This window comes from Anomaloglossus baeobatrachus, chromosome 5, assembly GCF_048569485.1.
Source record: "Anomaloglossus baeobatrachus isolate aAnoBae1 chromosome 5, aAnoBae1.hap1, whole genome shotgun sequence".
NCBI classification, from domain to species: Eukaryota; Metazoa; Chordata; class Amphibia; order Anura; family Aromobatidae; genus Anomaloglossus; species Anomaloglossus baeobatrachus.
In genome coordinates, this window is record NC_134357.1 from 277,777,157 (window position 1) to 277,792,173 (window position 15,017).

Below are 15,017 nucleotides of genomic sequence, written 5' to 3' on the forward strand. Positions count from 1 at the left end.
AAGAAGGACGGCACCATGGGGATGTGTGTGGATTACCGGAAGATTAACCAGATAACGCACAAGGACGCTTATCCCCTCCCTCGTATTGAAGAATCGTTGGCTGCACTAAAAAAAGCAAACTATTTCTCTACGCTTGACCTTACCACTGGCTATTGGCAGGTGTCGGTCGCAGAAGAGGACAGGGAGAAAACTGCTTTCACCACCCCAATGGGTCTCTGCGAGTTCAACAGCATGCCTTTTGGGCTGTGTAATGCCCCAGGAACCTTCCAACGGCTAATGGAGTGCTGTTTGGGATACCGCAGTTTCGAAACCGTCCTGCTATATTTGGATGACGTCATTGTCTATTGCAAGACGTACGAGGCACATTTGGAGCACCTTGCCGAGGTGTTCGAAGCTCTCTCCCTATGCAGGACCTCATGGTGGGACAAACCAAAAATGGCAAGACTCCCGGCCCCCCGTTCACCTGTGGTGAAGAACAGGAGAAGTCCTTTCAGCAGCTGAAGTCGGTTTTAACTGGAGAAGAAATCCTAGCCTACCCCGACTATGGCCTCCCGTTCATTCTATACACAGACGCCAGTAATGAAGGCCTGGGAGCTGTCCTGTCCCAGAAATAGAATGGCAAAGAGAAGGTGATTGTTTATGCAAGAAGAAAACTTCAGCCGACGGAGAGGAATCCCGAGAATTATAGCTCCTTCAAATTGGAATTCCTAGCCCTCGTCTGGGCGATAACCGAACGGTTTAAGCATTACCTGGCTCCAGTGACGTTTACTGCCTACACAGATAATAACCCTCTAACTCACCTGGATACGGCAAAGCTTGGGGCTCTGGAACAGCGGTGGGTGGCTTAGTTGGCGAATTATGACTTTACCATCAAGTACAGGGCCGGCCGTAAGAACACCAATGCAGATGCGTTGTCTCGGATGTCGCACTTGCCTGATGAAGGGCTGGATGAAGATGAGTTAAGGGGGCTTTACACGCTGCGACATCGCTAATGCGGAGTCGTTGGGGTCACAGAATTTGTGACGCACATCCGGCCGCATTAGCGATGCCGTTGCGTGTGACACCGATAAGCGATTTTGCATCGTTGCAAAAACGTGCAAAATCGCTAATCGGCGACATGGGGGTCCATTCTTAAAAATCGTTACTGCAGCAGTAACGAAGTTGTTCCTCGTTCCTGCGGCAGCACACATCGCTCCGTGTGACACCGCAGGAACGAGGAAGCTCTCCTTACCTGCCTCCCGGCTGCTATGCGGAAGGAAGGAGGTGGGCGGGATGTTACGTCCCGCTCATCTCCGCCCCTCCGCTGCTATTGGGCGGCGGTTCAGTGACGCTTCAGTGACGTCACTGTGACGCCGCACGGACCGCCCCCTTAGAAAGGAGGCGGTTCGCCGGTCACAGCGACGTCGCCGGACAGGTAAGTATGTGTGACGGCTCTGGGCGATGTTGTGCGGCACAGGCAGCGATTTGCCCGTGTCGCACAACAGATGGGGGCGGGTACTCACACTAGCGATATCGGGACCGATATCGCAGTGTGTAAAGTAGCCTTTAGAAGAACTCGAGCTGCCTGCATTCCATCAACCTGACAGTGCGAAAAACGCCAGGCCATACAGTGGCCAGCAAGAGGCAGCCTTCAACTCCTTGCCCCACCATGGGTGGCAGGGGGCCCAAGATGAAGACCCTGCAGTTCGGCTAGTCAAGACACTAATCTCCCAGGCCCATTCCAGGATGGAGCCCAATGCGCCCACAGAAGCACAGCGGCTGTGGAGAGAAACGGACCGTTTGTACCTGCGCCAGGGCAAATTGTACAGAGGGCTGATTAATCCTAAGACGCATGAGAAGGTTTGTCAGATTATGGTGCCGCAAGCGTATGTGCCCGTGGTTTTGAAAGCTTGCCATGATGGAGCAGGACACTTCGACTGGAAGAAGTTAGAGCTGCTGCTGAGGGAACGCTTGTACTGGATTGGAATGAGAGAGTCCATCAAGGCATGGTGTAGGGATTGTGGTCCCTGTGTGCTAAGAAGAAGGGATGGAACCAACCAGAAAGCCCCGTTGCAGCCAATTATCACCCACCAGCCACTAGAACTTGTAGCTTTGGACCATGTGAAGCTTACGCCAAGTCGGAGTGGCTACACCTACGCCGTCACCATCGTAGATCACTACTCCAGGTTCATGGTGGTGGTACCCGTCAAGGATCTAACGGCTCGCACTGCAACCAAGGTCTTTCAAGCATACTTCTGCCGGCCGCATGGGTACCCGGAGAGGGTGCTCACTGACCAATGCCCTGCCTTTGAAGCGGAAATCTTTCAGGAGTTCTGCAGTTTGTACGGGTGCAAGAAGATCCGTACCACCCCATATCATGCCCAGACCAACGGGATGTGTGAGAAGATGAACAACCTGGTCCTCAACCGTGTAAGATGAGATCCAGCACAGAAAGGAAGGCACTCTTCAGTATAAATTTCCATATGATTTATTCCATGTGCACACATATGGAAGGTAGGTACAGACAGCCCCTGGACAGAGGAAAGAATGACAAGCAACGCGTTTCGACCGTAATACACGGTCTTAGTCCTTTGTCATTCATTACCTGGTCCTCAACCTCTTCAAGACATTACCTCTCGAAGATCGGAACCAGTGGCCTGAGAAACTACCTGATCTGGTAGACATGTACAATAACATACCCAGCAGCTCCACTAAATGCACACCCGCATATCTAATGAGGGCGAGGCCCTGAAGACTGCCAGTGGATCTGGAGTTGGACGTAGAAGCGCCTGAGGCCATCCCGTCAACTACGGGCTGGGACGCCAAGCATCGGAGGCAGTACCGACAGATCCAGGAATATGTGTTGGGGAACTTGCGCCAGATCAGAGAGAGGCAAGAGCAGCGTTTCAATAGACGAGCCCAGGCTGCCCCTTTGGACCTGGAGATGTAGTATTGAAGAGGAAGAGAAGACTGCACAAATTGGATGACCAGTGGGAGAGGATACCGTACGTTATCCAACCCACTGGTCGGGAAGATCAGAAGACGTACCTGGTCAGTCAGGACCGAGGGAAGACTACAACCACTGTTTCCAGGGACCACCTGAAGAAGTGTCCAGAGCCCCTGAAGATGGTGGAGAAGGTCCCCGCTCCCACGCCGGGCATGGAAAAGAACAAAGAGGTGGTCCACACTATTATGGGGGATTTTCCAGCTGATTGGCCTATGCAGAATGGAGCGGTGATTGTTCCCGTTATAATGTTCCCACAACTCGTGGAAGATGCAGAGCCAGAAAGGTCTAGCAGCAGCATGCCAACCCCAGTGCCCAGGGATGCACCTACACCACGGCCCCGTAGGTCCTTACCAGCTATACTTGACATTAGGGAAGCGGAACCCGTAGTTCACTCTCCCCCACCAGTCCTAAGTGAAGATAGAGGGCTCAGAAGGTCTACACGCCCTAACTTAGGTCAGCCACCACTCAGGTACAGGAAAACTGCAATCTAGTGAGTGGTGTCTGCTTGTTGTGTAAATATGTATGTAAATGAATACCAATCCACTGAATATTTCAACTGATTAAAAGCCAAGATTGTTAAGGTAGCGGTTCCCGGCTACCCACAGTTGAGTTAACCCCCCGTTGAAAAGTTTACAGTTTCATGGACCATGGCTTTGGACTGGAAAGCCAACCCAAAAACTTTTGGGCCTTGTAAATACCTCCCAACCACCCTTTTGGTCCGCAGCTGTCTCTGGAGAGGCTGGTTGGAGGAAGGGCCTGCGGTAGAGTCGTCCGAGGCCCAGTCACCACCAAAACCAGTGACTACCCTCCAGGCCAGGGGTCCCCGGACTTGGGGCCCTTGAGATAGACTGCCGGGTAAGGAACTTTTTACCCGGCCCATATGGGCATCACCCGGACTCATTCCTGGACTTGGGAAAAGGGGTGCCAACCTGTTCTTAGAGGTGGCACCAGGGTCAGGTTTGTTTGGGTGGGCGCAACAAGAAGGTGGTCCGGTCCGTCCCGTTATGTTTAAATGTGCAACGTTTAAGATATGTGCCTCCCGTAAGGGAAGAAATTGTACACTGTTATTAAGGTTGTAACCTGTTTTTACAGTTCCAGTTAAAAATAAACGGTGGTGGTCGGACAGCCAGCGGACGGTCTGTATTAAACCAAGGGGGAATGTGACGCCTTGGCAAAACCAGGTAGTCACACAGATTAGGCCCCCGCACAACACCGCTCCCACACAGGGTTAAACCAGCCGACCTAAAACCCTAGTCACTCCCCCAGGGAAGGACAGGCACACCAGTGGGCGGGACCAGGCAGAAGGAAAATGCCCACCTAGGGGTCTGGAGAGCCCGGGGAGGGAAAAACAGCAGATAAGTTTTGAGTTTGGAGTGAGGAGGAGAAGCTGACAGGTGTCAGGGTCGGAGCCCTAGCAGAAAGTAGTAGAGATGGGTTTTCAAAAGCCGCGCCAATGACCAAAGGACGATGGAAGTATAAGATTAATGTTGCTTTATTTCATGCTCAGGTCAACGCGTTTCAGGAGACTCAGCTCCCTTCATCAGGACAAACAGGCAAAGAACATCAAATCTGCTGTAACCGAGACCACATTGGCATTATATACCATTGTATTGATGTCATGATACCACCCCCTTTGAAAAAAACTCGGCGGGAGTCCATACATTTAAAAATAAACATGACGTATAGCATTCAAATTGCTGAATTTCAAAAAATGGCTCCATTGGATTTCTTTCCTTAAGTCCTAAATATATAATACCACGTAATAAAATTTGCTATGAAAAAAAGAATATATGTTTGAATACATGTGTCTGAAACTAAAAAATAAAATTAATGTGTCGAGTCAACCTAGAACTCCATACTAGTGTTAGAGACTATTATCACAAAGGTCTAGGAGAAATCACACTAGGAGAAATGTGCGGAGAGACGTGCAGACCGCTGCACCACTCACATGTGTGGATCTGTATATCAAAAAACGGTGTGTAGATGAAAGGATTAAGAATATTCCCATATATCAACAAGAAAAAAAGAAAAAGGAAAAAGAAGGGGAAAATATTCGTGTATAAACCAAAGTAAAAAGGAAGCGAGTGCCAGATTCAAGTTCACAGGAGTTCATAGCGAGCCGGCGAGTAATGGGGTGAACCAAGTTCATAAAGCCCGCTACACACGCTTCAATATATCTCACAATCCGTCGTTGGGGTCAAGTTGTAAGTGACGCACATCCGGCATCGTTTGTGAGGTATCTGCGTGTGACAGCTACATGCGATCAGGATTGAACGCAAAACCGTTGATCGCAAACACATCGTATCATTCTCTAGAATTGAGCGTTTTGTTGCACGAACCTAGTCAATTGTAACGTGTGACATCCCTCATACGATTTTGTTGTCTGATGCTATGTGCGCAGGTGTGCGCTCTGCACCGCAGCTTAAAAAAGGTCTGCTTCAGAGCGCAGCTGAAAAGCTGCGTTCTGAAGCGCCTCACAATGTCTCTCATGCACTAATCTCTGTCAGTCCGTCACTATCTCTGTCCCTCACTCTCTGTCCATGTCAGTCTATCCCCCTCTCTCATATACTCACCAATCCCCGATCCCCGGCGCTGCACGGCATTCACACTGCTCCGGCGGCTTTTACTGTTTTGAAAAAGCCGGCCGCCCATTAAACAATTTCGTATTCCCTGCTTTCCCCGCCCACCAGCGCCTATGATTGGTTACAGTGAGACACGCCCCCACTCTGAGTGACAGGTGTCACACTGCACCCAATCACAGCAGCCGGTGGGCGTGTCTATACTGTGTAGTGAAATAAATAATTAAATAATTAAAAAAAACGGCGTGCGGTTCCCCCCATTTTTAAAACCAGCCAGATAAAGCCATACGGCTGAAGGCTGGTATTCTCAGGATGGGGAGCTCCACGTTATGGGGAGCCCCCCACCCTAACAATATCAGCCAACAGCCGCCCAGAATTGCCGCATACATTATATGCGACAGTTCTGGGACTGTACCCGGCTCTTCCCGATTTGCCCTGGTGCGTTGGCAAATCGGGGTAATAAGGAGTTATTGGCAGCCCATAGCTGCCAATAAGTCCTAGATTAATCATGTCAGGCGTCTATGAGACACCCTCCATGATTAATCTGTAAATTACAGTAAATAAACACACACACACCAGAAAAAATCCTTTATTAGAAATAAAAACACACACATATACCCTGGTTCACCACTTTAATCAGCCCCAAAAAGCCCTCCTTGTCCGGCGTAATCCAGGATGATCCAGCGTCGCATCCAGCGCTGCTGCATGGAGGTGACCGGAGCCGCAGCAGACACAGCCGCTCCGGTCACCTCCACACAGCAAATGAACACAGCCGCGCGATCAGCTGCTGTCACTGAGGTTACCCGCGGCCACCGGTGGATGCAGCGGTGGCCGCGGGTAACCTCAGTGACAGCTCAGCTGATCGCGCGGCTGTGTTCATTTGCTGCGTGGAGGTGACCGGAGCGGCTGTGTCTGCTGCGGCTCCGGTCACCTCCATGCAGCTGCGGTGGAAGCGACGCTGGATCATCCTGGATTACGCCGGACAAGGAGGGCTTTTTGGGGCTGATTAAAGTGGTGAACCAGGGTATATGTGTGTGTTTTTATTTCTAATAAAGGATTTTTTCGGGTGTGTGTGTTTATTTACTGTAATTTACAGATTAATCATGGAAGGTGTCTCATAGACGCCTGACATGATTAATCTAGGACTTATTGGCAGCTATGGGCTGCCAATAACTCCTTATTACCCCGATTTGCCAACGCACCAGGGCAAATCGGGAAGAGCCGGGTACAGTCCCAGAACTGTCGCATATAATGTATGCGGCAATTCTGGGCGGCTGTTGGCTGATATTGTTAGGGTGGGGGGCTCCCCATAACGTGGAGCTCCCCATCCTGAGAATACCAGCCTTCAGCCGTATGGCTTTATCTGGCTGGTTTTAAAAATGGGGGGAACCGCACGCCGTTTTTTTTAATTATTTAATTATTTATTTCACTACACAGTATAGACACGCCCACCGGCTGCTGTGATTGGGTGCAGTGTGACACCTGTCACTCAGAGTGGGGGCGTGTCTCACTGTAACCAATCATAGGCGCTGGTGGGCGGGGAAAGCAGGGAATACGAAATTGTTTAATAGGCGGCCGGCTTTTTCAAAACAGTAAAAGCCGCCGGAGCAGTGAGAAACCCGTGCAGCGCAGGGGATCGGGGATCGGTGAGTATGAGAGAGGGCTGCTAACTTCAGTTACTCAGGAGATTAGCGGTCACCGGTGAGTCTTCACTGGTGACCGCTAATCAGGGCGCGACACAGACAGAGCCGCAGCATGACAATGAAGTCGGGTGAAGTTCACCCGAGTTCATTCTGACAGTGCGGCTCTGTCTGTGTCTGCTGTCATCTGCCATTCAGCTCTGCTACATGGCTGTCTGTGGCTGCTGTCAGCGGCCATGTAGCAGAGCTGAATGGCAGATGACATAGTAAAAACGCATCCCTACACATTACACACGCTTGGCAAGTCAATAAATAAAAAAAAAAAAAAGGTGCTCAATGCATACGTCACAGAACACATGATCTAAAGGATCGCACACAAAATTGATCAATTTAACATAGACTACTAACGCTCGTGTGACAGCAAATGAACGACCAACGTGAAATCTCATAGATCCCGTATGCAACCTGGGCGTGTCACATCGCAAATGCGATTGTACAACTAATTGCAACGTGTAAAGTGGGCTTTAGAGTGGGAAAATGTTTAACATGCATGCTCAAGTGAAAGGTCTAGATTCAGTGCTCCATAGACCACAAAGTTGTGAGACATAACCATAGATAAACGGAGGGAAAAAAAACCTTCGTGCAAACTCACATATGGAGAATTCTCCATGCGGGTTCGAAAGACCAACACCTGAACTATACCATTATGAATAGAAATGCTATTCGTATAAATATGACTATAGAAATGAATAAATTAAATATGAATGTGCAATATGATCCATAAAATGTGTGTATCCTCACATATATAAAATATTATAAAAAATATATATATATATATACATATATTAAAATCAACAATTATGACCTGACGATTAAAAAGAAAAAAAATAAAAAATTACAAACATTATGACAATCATTATAAAATAGTGGCAAAGGATAAATATACATAAAACCATAAAAATACTAGAATAAAAATCTATGTAAACATACTGGAATGTCCTAAACCTATTAAAACACCACAGATAATATATCATGTTTCAATAAATTACTCAGTAAAATAAATCCGTCATCTCTTTAAGACCAAATTGCTTTAGGGTATTTAATTTATAAATCCGGTATGTCTCTTTTTTGCTTAATAGCTCAATACCATTAGGGACATGGGACGGTATTTGTTCAATAGGGGTGATCCTCAACTTTGATTTCTTATTATGACACAAGGTGACATGTCTAGATAGACCATGTACAGTGCCTACAAGTAGTATTCAACCCCCTGCAGATTTAGCAGGTTTACACATTCAGAATTAACTTGGCATTCTGACATTTGGACTGTAGATCAGCCTGGATGTGTGAAATGCACTGCAGCAAAAAAGAATGTTATTTCTTTTTTTTAAATTGTGAAAAGTTTATTCAGAGGGTCATTTATTATTCAACCCCTTAAACCACCAGAATTCTGTTTGGTTCCCCTAAAGTATTAAGAAGTATTTCAGGCACAAAGAACAAAGAGCTTCACATGTTTGGATTAATTATCTCTTTTTCCAGCCTTTTCTGACTAATTAAGACCCTCCCCAAACTTGTGAACAGCACTCATACTTGAAGAAAAAACAAATAGCCAGCACCAAATGTGCACTACAGCACTAAACATTCCAAACTGTAATTATAAAAAATTTTTTGAGATTTTTGGCAAAAAATTGCAATTTCTTGAGCTGCTTCGCCACGTCACGGCAAATCTCATTTGAAGCAGTCCTACACTAAAATATTTTTATAAAATGTGCCATACGGCCTCACATATGAATAGTAGAACTGCTCTTAGCAGCACTCACCTGGTCTATTTCAATCCCGTACCCATGACTGAGTCATGGCTGTGGGCGGGACAGGTCCAAGCAAATGCTGCATGAAGTAAATAGCCTGTGGACAAAGCCTGATGACTTAATGTGAACAGTCACCAACCGCCAAAATCCAGACAGATGGAATACATCCCAAATTGGGGTGCATAGCAAGGTGGAGGTCAACCACCGACCAATTCAATGAAGAAAAAACAAATAGCCAGCACCAAATGTGCACTACAGCACTAAACATTCCAAACTGTAATTATAAAAATTTTTTTGAGATTTTTGGCAAAAAATTGCAATTTCTTGAGCTGCTTCGCCACGTCACGGCAAATCTCATTTGAAGCAGTCCTACACTAAAATATTTTTATAAAATGTGCCATACGGCCTCACATATGAATAGTAGAACTGCTCTTAGCAGCACTCACCTGGTCTATTTCAATCCCGTACCCATGACTGAGTCATGGCTGTGGGCGGGACAGGTCCAAGCAAATGCTGCATGAAGTAAATAGCCTGTGGACAAAGCCTGATGACTTAATGTGAACAGTCACCAACCGCCAAAATCCAGACAGATGGAATACATCCCAAATTGGGGTGCATAGCAAGGTGGAGGTCAACCACCGACCAATTCAATGAAGAAAAAACAAATAGCCAGCACCAAATGTGCACTACAGCACTAAACATTCCAAACTGTAATTATAAAAAATTTTTTGAGATTTTTGGCAAAAAATTGCAATTTCTTGAGCTGCTTCGCCACGTCACGGCAAATCTCATTTGAAGCAGTCCTACACTAAAATATTTTTATAAAATGTGCCATACGGCCTCACATATGAATAGTAGAACTGCTCTTAGCAGCACTCACCTGGTCTATTTCAATCCCGTACCCATGACTGAGTCATGGCTGTGGGCGGGACAGGTCCAAGCAAATGCTGCATGAAGTAAATAGCCTGTGGACAAAGCCTGATGACAATGTGAACAGTCACCAACCGCCAAAATCCAGACAGATGGAATACATCCCAAATTGGGGTGCATAGCAAGGTGGAGGTCAACCACCGACCAATTCAATGAAGAAAAAACAAATAGCCAGCACCAAATGTGCACTACAGCACTAAACATTCCAAACTGTAATTATAAAAAATTTTTTGAGATTTTTGGCAAAAAATTGCAATTTCTTGAGCTGCTTCGCCACGTCACGGCAAATCTCATTTGAAGCAGTCCTACACTAAAATATTTTTATAAAATGTGCCATACGGCCTCACATATGAATAGTAGAACTGCTCTTAGCAGCACTCACCTGGTCTATTTCAATCCCATACCCATGACTGAGTCATGGCTGTGGGCGGGACAGGTCCAAGCAAATGCTGCATGAAGTAAATAGCCTGTGGACAAAGCCTGATGACTTAATGTGAACAGTCACCAACCGCCAAAATCCAGACAGATGGAATACATCCCAAATTGGGGTGCATAGCAAGGTGGAGGTCAACCACTGACCAATTCAATGAAGAAAAAACAAATAGCCAGCACCAAATGTGCACTACAGCACTAAACATTCCAAACTGTAATTATAAATTTTTTTTATAAAACTTATACTAGTTTTATAAAACTCATACTTGGTCAACATGGGAAAGACAAAGGAGCATTCCAAGGCCATCAGAGACAAGATCGTGGAGGGTCACAAGGCTGGCAAGGGGTACAAAACCCTTTACAAGAAGTTGGGCCTACCTGTCTCCACTGTTGGGAGCATCATCCGGAAGTGGAAGGCTTATGGAACTACTGTTAGCCTTCCACGGCCTGGACAGCCTTTGAAAGTTTCCACCCGTGCCGAGGCCAGGCTTGTCCGAAGAGTCAAGGCTAACCCAAGGACAACAAGGAAGGAGCTCCGGGAAGATATCATGGCAGTGGGGACATTGGTTTCAGTCAGTACCATAAGTAACGTACTCCACCGCAATGGTCTCCGTTCCAGACGAGCCCGTAAGGTACCTTTTCTTTCAAAGCGTCATGTCAAGGCTCGTCTACAGTTTGCTCATGATCACTTGGAGGACTCTGAGACAGACTGGTTCAAGGTTCTCTGGTCTGATGAGACCAAGATCGAGATCTTTCGTGCCAACCACACACGTGACGTTTGGAGACTGGATGGCACTGCATACGACCCCAAGAATACCATCCCTACTAGCACGGCCTACCTGGAGATTTTGGCCAAGAACCTCTGCTCCTCCATCAAGGATCTTAAGATGGGTCGTCATTTCATCTTCCAACAAGACAACGACCCAAAGCGCACAGCCAAGAAAACCAAGGCCTGGTTCAAGAGGGAAAAAATCAAGGTGTTGCAGTGGCCTAGTCAGTCTCCTGACCTCCTTAACCCAATTGAAAACTTGTGGAAGGAGCTCAAGATTAAAGTCCACATGAGACACCCAAAGAACCTAGATAACTTGGAGAAGATCTGCATGGAGGAGTGGGCCAAGATAACTCCAGAGACCTGTGCCGGCCTGATCAGGTCTTATAAAAGACGATTATTAGCTGTAATTGCAAACAAGGGTTATTCCACAAAATATTAAACCTAGGGGTTGAATAATAATTGATCCACACTTTTATGTTGAAAATGTATTAAAATTTAACTGAGCAACATAACTTGTTGGTTTGTAAGATTTATGCATCTGTTAATAAATCCTGCTCTTGTTTGAAGTTTGCAGGCTCTAACTTATTTGCATCTTATCAAAACTGCTAAATCTGCAGGGGGTTGAATACTACTTGTAGGCACTGTAACATAAACCCTACTTTTATGTTGTGTCTATGTGAATTGATCCTGTTGTGTAATGCTTGGATCGTCCTACCAATATATTGTTTATCACATTCACATTCAATTAAATAGATGACAAAGTCCGACTGGTAAGGTAAATGGTTCTTGATCGAAAAAACATCACCCCCTAGGGATGAACCAAAATTAACCCTCTTATGTTGAATGGAATTGCGACATAAGCAATTTTTTGTTTGACATTTATAAGACCCCATCGTTTTATCTGTGGTCTGGGTTATAAATTCATTCCTCAACCTACTAGGGGCCAATTGATTCTTGGAAGGTGGGGGTTACACAGGGAAAGCAGTGCAAACTACAGATGATAGTGATATTGCATCTTATCTGTACAGAACAGGACTGCATTTCAGTGAGGTCATGAATGGTGGTGCTTCTATCAGAGTGGCAGATCTCACACAGAACGCAGAGGTCTCCACATCGTCCACAGGCCGGAGCCATGAGGGCACATTTCTTATTGCTGACAGCATATGCCATCAGTAAGCTATCTTCTATTTATTTTATTTACTGCCATACCTTTTATTTTCCCTGTTTCTATAATGTTATATCTTGTCTGTTTTCCATTCTTGTAAATACAGCCAATATGATGGTTTTGTAGACATCTGGCCATAGGCACATGGTCCTTCTAGAGTTGGGAAGTATTGCAAAAGGAGATTTTCTTACTTACTGGGAAATAACTGATAAAGGTCAAGGTTTATTTTGCTATGGAGAAAGGAAAGATGACGTTCATTATTCATTGAGTCAAGAATTGGTGGAGGTGTCTCATTTAGATTAATTGGGAAGATTTGTGCCTAAATGTCCTATTGAGTTTTAGTACTATATACAGTGTGATTTTTGCTGTTCTTTGTCATTATGGCATGGTGCAAAATGCAACATATGCTACTTTTAGATGCAGATATGTGGCACAAAATTAGCAAAAAAAAGTAAGAGAAATGCATGTAAAGATGTGCCAAATTTATCTTCCAGCATGAGCCAGTGATAAATTTCAGACATTTATAGACTTTTTAGATTGTTTGCACTGTCTAAATATCGCACAAGAACGCTAACTCAACCCCAATTAGTTGCATGAAACTTTGTGAATGCCTGTGGACTACAATTATCATAGTTAAGAGCTCATGCAGACCTCTGAGCAAATCAGTCCGATCTCCGGACGTAATGCACGGACTGGCCACGGGTCTCCATACCACAGCATGACAGCTTCGTATATTTGTATGAGTCTGTGACACTTGGATCGGGAGCATTGTCCGTGCATTGTGGTATGAGATCGGACCAATTTGCATCCTTAAAGTGGAAAATCCTAGTGCAAAAGGTCTGAGCGTAGCTCTAGTCTAAAGATTATCTGTGGAGAAGGTTTTGGTACACTTCTTACCTTCCTTTATATTTATGCATTTTCTTTATTCTTAGAAATGGCCATGTACAGATCATATTCAGTATGCAATTGACTTTAGGGGTAATTGCGGACAAGTTATAAATTATGGGTGCTTTCAAAGGTAATTTTCAGTTGACTTTTTAAATTTTCTGTGCTGTCCAGCAATAGTGTTTTGCATAATGTGAATCCTATCCTGCTAATCATGTGATGGCTTAAAGGACTTGTCCACTTCCAGACAACCCCAGCTAAGTTGATTCAGATCCCCACTTAAAATAAAAATAATGGATATTCACCTTCCACAGCGATGTTACTCCAACTATGTTGGTGCCATTATTTCTGAAGGATGAGGCGACAATGTTCTGTCACGTGACCATTGCATCTCATCAATATCACATCAGGGTGGCTGTACGCATATACCGTGTTTCCCCGAAAGTAGGACCCCCCGAAAGTAAGGCAGGGTGGGGGTTTCAGGGGGGTCCGCCAATGTAGGGCACCCCCCGATTGTAAGGCAGGGTAGCGGGGGGCCCGGGGAATGTAAGGCCGCATATGGGTGGGGTCACTGGGGACAGTACAGGAACTTGCCGCTGTTCCCTCGCTCCATCCAGGCCTTCTCCAGTCTCGTGCCACCCGTGGTCCGCCTCCGGTGGATGGCCCCCGCAAGGCTCCCTGCTGGCCATCAGCTCGAGCTGCGATTGGCCAGTCAGCCGGCTCGCAGCTGATTGGCCCTCAGCTCGAGCTGCGATTGGCCAGTCAGCCGGCTCGCAGCTGATTGGCCCTCAGCTCGAGCTGCGATTGGCCAGTCAGCCGGCTCGCAGCTGATTGGCCCTCAGCTCGAGCTGCGATTGGCCAGTCAGCCGGCTCGCAGCTGATTGGCCGAAATCAGCCGCGACGTCACCGCCTGCAGGCTCGCTCCGATTGGTCCAGCGTCCCTGGCATCTGAATCGTCAGCCCGGCACCGCAGAGGAGATCGAAACAGAAGGAAAGTAACGGTAAGTTCCGAAACTCTCTCTGTGTGTGTCTGTGTGTGTGTGTACGGTATGTGTACGGTATGTGTACGGTATGTGTATGGTATGTGTATGGTATGTGTATGGGTGCCGTATGGGGCTGTATGGGTCAGTGTGTGTGTGTGTACGGTACCGGTACGATATGTGTGTGGGTGCCATGTGGGGCTGTACCGGTACCGTATGTGTCAGTGTGTGTGGTGGCAGAGTGGGGGGCAGAACCACTGTATGGGGAGGCTGCAGGGGGGAGGATGGGGTGGATGCCAGACTCTCAAACAATGGGGAGGCTGCAGGGGGGAGGATGGGGTGGATGCCAGACTCTCAAACAATGGGGAGGCTGCAGGGGGGAGGATGGGGTGGATGCCAGACTCTCAAACAATGGGGAGGCTGCAGGGGGGAGGATGGGGTGGATGTCAGACTCTCAAACAATGGGGAGGCTGCAGGGGGGAGGATGGGGTGGATGCCAGACTCTCAAACAATGGGGAGGCTGCAGGGGGGAGGATTGTCATTTTTTTTCCAATGTAAGGCCTCCCCCGAAAGTAAGGCAGGGTGGGACTTTTGGGGGTAAAATTAATGTAAGACAGGGCCTTACTTTCGGGGAAACACGGTAGTAATGGCTGCAGCTAGCATGCAACACAACAATGTCACGTCCCCCTCTGGGAATAAGGGTGCTGATGTGTCGCCCTGGGCAAGCCAGGGGACACAGGTTACACACCACCACACCCTACATCCCAGCTAGGAACACCACAGCTAACCGAAAATCCTTGTTGCCTTCCTCCAGAGGCTGATGATTCACACCAGGGGGTG